General features: G+C 37.1%; 1 non-coding gene across 1 annotated transcript; it reads right to left on the minus strand.

Moving 5' to 3' along the window:
- Positions 1-911: 911 nt before the first annotated feature.
- LOC127493350 (small nucleolar RNA SNORA36 family) lies at positions 912-1,013 on the minus strand. Its single transcript, XR_007923406.1, has one exon. It is a non-coding gene; the product is annotated as a small nucleolar RNA SNORA36 family (small nucleolar RNA).
- Between the last annotated feature and the right edge of the window lie 6,469 nt (positions 1,014-7,482).

Genomic DNA, 7,482 nt, shown 5'->3' on the forward strand with positions numbered 1-7,482 from the left:
AACAGGAGTCACTGTGCACTTACTCCTCATGTAGGATCTTTGTCCTTAGTGTGCTGTACATTGAGATTTAATGCTATAACTAGTACTCAAACAGTATTTTTCACTTTATGTTTCTGTGTGGGAGCAAACAGTTGAAATCTTTACTTAATGTATACTAAACTGATCTTCTGTATATAAAGAGAATTGAAAATGAATCTTGATGTGAATGTGAATGGAAGGGGAGAGGGAGTGGATAAGGGGAGGGTTGCGGGTGGGAGGGACATTATGGGGGGGAAGCCATTGTAATCCATAAGCTGTACTTTGGAAATTTATATTCATTAAATAAAAGTTTTAAAAAAAAGAAAATTAAATGTATAATACTTCCTCAACGTGAAAAGTACAGAAGAGACCTCTGAGCTCCACTTACCATGCCACATTAATTTAGATGTTCTTGTCATCTTCATGCATGACATAGAAATAATTGGTAAAAGAAGATTTCCAGAATATATCATAATCGATTTTAAAAATTAAAAAGAAATTTAACTTAAATAATGTAAAGTATGAGAATCCTCCATATCGGCTCTAAAATATAAATATAAGAAAAATCAAAAGTGTCCCTGAAAGCCTAATCATTTCTAACATGTCAGTCACTATAGCAACCAAGGTCTAAAATATATAGGGATTAATTGTATAAGAAATGTTTATAAAGAATATTACTAAACTTCACTGAGGAAGAAAAAGTTTGCAAATGACAAATAAAAACGAGATAGGTACTCAAGACTTATTGATAGAAAAAGGGTACATTATAAATCTATCAATTTTCCCAAAATTAGCTGTAAATATGATGAAGTCCTCATCCTTACCTCAAAAGATATATTTCAAAATTAACAAAAAATTGCAAATAAAAAGGGAAGCATCTCTCTTGCTCTTTCTCTTGTAGGCTAGAAGATAAATGAATACAGTGATACCTTCTATCCAGTTATATCTCCTAGCCAATTTATTTTTTTTCAAGATTTATTTATTTTACTTGAAAGTCACAGTTACACAGCTAGAGAAGGAGAGGCAGAGAGAGAGAGAGAGAGAGAGAGAGAGATCTTCCATCCTCTGGTTTACTACCCAGATGGCTGCAATGGCCAGAGATGAGCTGATCTGAAGTCAGGAGCTAGGAGCTTCTTCTGGGTCTCCCAAGTGGGTGCAGGGGCCCAAGGACTTGGGCCATCTTCTATTACTTTCCCAGGTCATAGCAGAGAGCTGGATTGGAAATGGAGCAGCTGGGACTTGAACCGGCGCCCATGTTGGATGCCGTCACTGTAGGTGGTGGCTTAATCTGCTATGCCACAACGCAGGTCTCCTAGCCAATTTCAATGTCCCAAAATTTAAGAAGCTGAACTCAGCATGTTTGAAAAGAGCATCTCTCTTGATCAAGATTCATCATCTAACTTAGTCTTTCACGCATGGAAGACAGACACTGATATGCACCCAGCACGTCCAGTTTTCTGGGAGCTTTACTTACAGTTTGTCATTAAACATTTAGACCAATATCATGAGATAGATAGATATACCAAATGCTCTATGAGGAAATTAAAGCTCAAAGAAATTACACATGTTACTCATTGATAATCTCAGTCAGTCACAGGATTTTTGGCTCAAAATTCAAAACCCTTCATTTTGCTCTTGTTTTCTTAAGAGTGTGTTGCTTTTTGTATCGTTCTAGTCATTCTTAACACTCTTATAACAAATGTTATTGTTTCTTGTTTGGTCATCGTTCATTATGTATGCCAAGTCTCATGTTGCTTATTGTCCTGTGTATTAGCAACTTTTTAATTAGTGAAATTCTGTCTATACAGCTATTCATTCATTTAGAAAGTCTTAAAGTTGTTGGGGAAATTTCATCAGAGATGTTGCTGGTTTGTTTATTAAGGGATTTCAATGATCCTGGATAAATTTTTATGTTGAATCTTCCCAATGTATTTCTCAGACCACGCAGGATATGTACCTCATCACTCCAAACTCACACCTGAAGTCGGCTTGTTTTTCGATTTCTCTTCTGTAACATTTCTTTCCAGAGATAGTGAAAGACCAGAAATCCCCTTACTGCCTTTCAGGAAGAGGGGGTGTCGCGTGGAGTGCTGAGATCTGCACAGGTGCTTGCCTGCGTAGCTCTGAGGCTGTGGCTCCAATCCTTGCCTGTCTTCACAAGCTTCAACAGACATTCCCTGAGCTCTCTGTGACCCTCTAGACTCTCAATCCCCCAGTCACCTGGGTGTCAGCCAGGTTTTGTAGTTGATTTCAAAAGAAATGTGAATTCACATTTTGTGCTCTTTAGTTCGAATCATTCAGGTTTTATTTAGGATTTATTTGAAAGTCAGAGCTACAGAGACAGAGGAAGAGACAGAGAGACAGTGGGAGAGAGCTTTCATCCAATGGTTTTATCCCCAGATGGCTGCAATGGCCAAGGCTGAGCCAAGCCAAAACCAGGAGCCAGGAGCTTTGTCTGGGTCTCCCATGTGGGTGCAGGAGTCCAAACACTTGGCCATCTTCTGCTGCTTTCCCAGGCACACCAGCAGAGAGCTGGATTAAAAATGGAACAGCTAGGACATGAACTGGTGCCCATGTGTGATGCCAGCATCACAGCTGGTGGCTATACTTGCTGTGCCATGATACCAGCCCCAAGATAATCCAGTTTTTAAAACCCAGCACTTGGAAGTATTTACAAAGGGATGTTTTCCCTTCCCTTGCACTGCACAGAAGCTGTGTCTGGACATTTCCTGCTCTTCTCTAATCTTTTGTCTCTATTTACAGAATTTTCCCTCTCTAGCCGCACTTGCTTTTACTAAAAATCTCATCCACATATGTTCTCTTGCCTTTCTGATATATTGATTTTTTTTCAGTTGCTCCCCATTTTCCTGGGACGCTTCCTCCTCCTTACTGATCACTGACCTCAGGCAACTCTTTTTCTCCATAATTTTTTATATACTTTTCATGTAACCTCTCTGTTACTGGTAAGTTTAGTTTGGTTGGATCTTACTTTGCAAGCATTTAAGTCACAGCTGGAACATCATGCTACATTTCTTGTGTGCTTCATTGGTTAGCTCTGAACACTACAAGAAATTGCAACCAAAATGGGACTTAGGGGATCAAATTATGATGAAAAATTAATTAAGTTAATTAACTGTAACTTGGAGTTTGGATGTACAGAACTCTTTCAGGTAATTAGCACTCCTATAGGCTAGGGACTCCATTATTTAGAGTGGAAAAAAGTGTGAAGTTCAAACTGAAATAAAGTAACTTATGGAAAAAGTTCTTTCTCAACTGTAAGCTATAAATAAATATAGGAAATTTTTTAAAGGTAATATCTATTAAACCATGCCTATAGAGCTTTTAGAATGAAGATATTCTGTAAGTGTGCTTAATTTTTCATCCTAATGTGAAAAGGTAGCTTTTTATATAGGGACTAAGTAATTGGTACTTAAGTAATTGGTACTAAGTAATTGGCTTGGAGGTTACCTTTAATCAAGATTCTAGTTTGTACAATAGAAATAATATGAACACGTGCTTATTTTGTATGGTAAGTGTGTATGTCAAGGATTATTCAGGCTGTTACCTTCTGTATTTTGATATATCCTACAATGATCTAAGAGACAGGTTGTATTATTATTGTTTTTTTTCCATATCAGAGAACAGAGGCAAAAGCAGGTTAAATGACACAGGCAAGATCACACTGAGGTGGCTATAGATCATGATACTGCACTGTATAGTAAGCTGAAAGAAGATATCTGGAATATTTTTACCCTTAAGAGAGAAATGTTTAAGGACATAGATTTGTGTATTAGTCAGCCTTTCATTACTTTAGCTAAAATGGCTTAGAAGAGCTTCTTAAGAGGGAAAAGGTAGTGCACAGAGGTTCACAGTTTACAATCTGGCAGTCTCACTAGTTTGGCATCTGGTGGAAGCTGGCAAAGTGCAGCATGTATGGAGGAAAGATGACATGGGGAGCCAGAAATCAGAGAGACACAGGAAGCAAATACTGCTTATATAACCAATACTCTAATGAGAACCAGCTTCCAAGGGCAAGTCCCCAGTCACCCTAAGACTCCAAGGCCAACCTGTGAGACATCATAATCAGATCAAGTCTCCACCCTTAATCCATCATCTGTTAGCGTGTAACTTTGGGGTTTTAACCTATGTGGGAGTTTGGGTTGTCAAGTCCTGTTCAATCTGCAACACTATATTTACCTGAATTTGAATGTAAACATGTATCAAAATATCACCATGATATCTCAAAGGCATATACAATCTTTGTCAATTACAAAAAAATATTAAAGATTATATTGATATTAGGTTCTTGATTTGGATTTTGAAAGCCAGATTCTGGACTTTTAAGAAAAACTATAAGAACTCTCAGTCAGAATCAACATTATAAGAACCATGGGGTTAATGAAAAATTAATATAAATCCAGGGAGGAAAGGAAGAAAGAAAATATACATATGAGAATATTGGTGTGAACATGTACATGTATTTTCTCATTTTTTTCTACTGAACAGATATAGAGAACATGAAATCCAAGTATCATGGAGCATATCCAGGGCCTTATCTTTGTTTCTTACTACTACTATATAGGGATTGTTGGGAAAATGTTGGATTCCACAATGGTTATGTTAGCCATTTGTAATACTAACTTTTATTCTTTGTTTTATGTTTTAGATTGCCCCACCTAAATCCTGGTTTCTTTTAAATATTTAAAGTGAATAATCTGGGTTCTATTAACATTGAGGGATATATTAAACATTGACATGGTTCTAAATGTTAAAACTATACAAATAGGTGTAGTTAGAAATTTTACTTCCTGCTCATGCCACTCAACCTGTTCCCATCCCCTGTATTGTTATTTTTTTCCTTTAAGAGATTTATTCATTTTTATTTAAATGGCAGGGTTATAGAGAAAGATAGAGAAAGAAAGAGAGAGAGATCTTCTGTTCGTTGCTCCCTAAATGGCCGCCACAACAGTCAGGGTTGGACCAGACTGAAGCCAGGAGCCAGGAGGTTCTTCCAGGTCTCCCACCTAGGTGCTGGGGCCCAAGCACTTGGGCCATCTTCTACTGCTTTCCCAGGTACGTTAGCAGGGAGCTTATATGGAAAGGGAGCAGCTGGGAATCAAGCTGGCTTCCATATGGGATGCCGACATTGCAGGTGGCAGCTTTACCCCCTACATCACAGTGCAGAGACCCTTCCCTCTTTTCTTTCCATCTCATTTCTATCGTACAATAAATCCATCTCATTATTTTCTACTTTATTTTTTCTGAATTGGTTTATAAACATAAGAAGATAGATTCAGATTTTTCAATGCTTTCTTCCTCCAAAGATCAAAAACTATGAACACTATTTTGCACATTATTTTTTTACATTCCAAAACCAGTTGGAAATTACTCCATATTAGTTGATAGAGATCCCTCTCATATTTTACCTACATAATATTCTATTTTCTAGATACATCATAATTTATTCAATCGTCTTATGATGTTTGAGCATTTAGACTACTTCCAACATTTTGCAATAAACTATGCAGGAATGAATAATCATACCTTGAAAATGAGACTGCTGTAGATTTATTGAGTTTCGAGTCCCTCCTGCAGTTGCCTAGGCAGAGCTAGATTCAATGATTCTGTGGGTGTTATATGGTCCTTAGATCCGATATTCCGCACTCCTCAATGATTCAAAGCATTTACCCTGATTCAAAGACAAATATCCTTATGGGAGAAGTGCAGACGGAGAGTTGAGAGAGACAGAGGAGGAGACAGAGAGAGATGAATCAGTGAAATCATGGAGGCAGAGGTGAGAGTGAGGTGGCCAGAAACACAGAATGCCAACAGCCACCAGAAGCTGGAAGAGACAACTGATTCATTCTTCGAGCTGTCAAAGGGAGTGCGGCCCACCTAACACTTTCGATTTTGGAACTTGGCATCCAGAATTTTGAAAGAATAAATTTTGCTAAACCAAAAGATTTATAACAGCGACATTCAAATCGGCAAAGAGATTACCTGTTCCTGTACAACCTTGACAAAAGAATAGGCTGTCATAATTTTTCAGTTTCAGCAAATGTGATACATGAAAAATGTTACCTCAGAGCTCTTAATTTACATTCTCTACCAGTGAGATAAACATCTCTTCACGTGCTTAACTGGCATCTTACTAATTTTTTGTTGTTAAATCTCTCTATGTGTTTTTTCCCATATTTCTTTTATGGTTTTGGCTCATTAACTCAACTTTTAAGAGCTCTTTGTATACTAGAAATATTTTCCTTTCATTATGATATATTTTGCAAATATTTTATTAAAGTTTATCAGCTGTCTTTCAATTTTACATATGGTATTTTTATCACATATTTTTCATTTATTTTGTTCTGCAGTCAAATTTCTCAACCTTTTTCTTTATCACCTCTGAATTTTGATTCATAGTTTGGAAGGCTTTCCCTACATCAGATTACATTGCAATCTACCCATTGATTTCTAGTTTTCTTCAAGTACTTATATGGGTTTATTTTTGTAGATAGATCTCTTCCATTTAGAGTTTTTTCTACTAGGCATATTTCATTGATAAAGTTTGGGCTATTCCTTTACTCTCGTCTTTCAGAATCACTTCTTTTAGATGTGTTTTCCTGTTGCACTGCATAGTTTGGTCTTGCTTTTATGATTCAAATTGAAAAATATTTTCTTGCAGTAAGTGATACAACCTCAAGAGCCAGGAGCTTCTGGAGCTTCCTCTAGTTCTCCTACGTGGGTACAGGGGACCAAGGACTTGTGGGCCCTGTTCGACTGCTTTCCCAGGCCATAGCAGAGAGCTGGATGGAAAGTGCTGCAGCCAGGACTCGAACAGGCATCCATAAGGGATTCTGGCACTGCAGGCTGCAGCTTTACCCACTACGTCACGGCACCAGCCCCCATCCCTTCTTTTTCAACATTTTACCTGAACATTTCAACATTTTATTTAACTTGGAAGTTAAGCTTTTACAAATCTACCACTTCAAAATACACATATTTTAAAATTGTATGTATGTAGTTCACAATATCATCTGCCATAAAATATTTTTATAATATGCTCACATTAACAGATAATTTGTTCTTCCTGGAAATTATTTTTATCTAGATTTCAAGTCTTTTTTTAAACTTTTATTTAATGAATATAAATTTCCGAAGTACAGCTTATGGATTACAATGGCCTCCCCCCCATAACTTCCCTCCCACCCACAACCATCCTATCTCCCGCTCCTTCTCCCCTTCCATTCACATCAAGATTCATTTTCAATTCTCTTTATATACAGAAAATCAATTTAGTATATATTAAGTAAAGATTTCAATAGTTTGCACCCACACAGAAACACAAAGTGAAAAATACTGTTTGAGTACTAGTTATAGCATTAAATCACAATGTTCAGCACATTAAGGACAGAAATCCTACATGAGGAGTAAGTGCACAGTGACTCCTGCTGTTGACTTAACAAATTG

This window comes from Oryctolagus cuniculus, chromosome 5 (genome assembly GCF_964237555.1).
Source record: "Oryctolagus cuniculus chromosome 5, mOryCun1.1, whole genome shotgun sequence".
NCBI lineage: Eukaryota > Metazoa > Chordata > Mammalia > Lagomorpha > Leporidae > Oryctolagus > Oryctolagus cuniculus.